Raw genomic sequence first — 485 nt, 5'->3', positions numbered from 1 at the left:
ACTAAAGGAATAGGTGATGTTTCGGTCGAGACCCTTCGTCAGACAACTAGACCTGAAACGTCACCTATTCATTTTCTCCAGAGATGCTGCCTGACCCGTTGAGTTTGTCCAGCATTTTGACAGACTGAAGAAGGGTTTCGGCCCGAAACGTTGCCTATTTCCTTCGCTCCATAGATGCTGCTGCACCCGCTGAGTTTCTCCAGCACTTTCATCTACCTTCCATTTTCCAGCATCTGCAGTTCCTTCTTAAACAAATTATTCACTGTTATCTTCATGGAGTTGTACAGCCCAGAAAAGGGCCCATCAATGTCAATGCCAGTTTATTCGATCATCTGAGCTAATCCCATCTGAGGAAGGATGTGCCATTCAATGTGATCATGGCTGAGCATCCACGATCTGTACCTCGTTCCTGCTTTCTCTTCATACCCCTTGATTCCGTTAGCCCTCTGTCTAACTCTCTTACTCAGGTGCACCCATCAATCCAT

This window comes from Leucoraja erinacea, chromosome 37, assembly GCF_028641065.1.
Source record: "Leucoraja erinacea ecotype New England chromosome 37, Leri_hhj_1, whole genome shotgun sequence".
Lineage (NCBI taxonomy): Eukaryota > Metazoa > Chordata > Chondrichthyes > Rajiformes > Rajidae > Leucoraja > Leucoraja erinaceus.
This window is presented reverse-complemented; position numbering follows the sequence as displayed.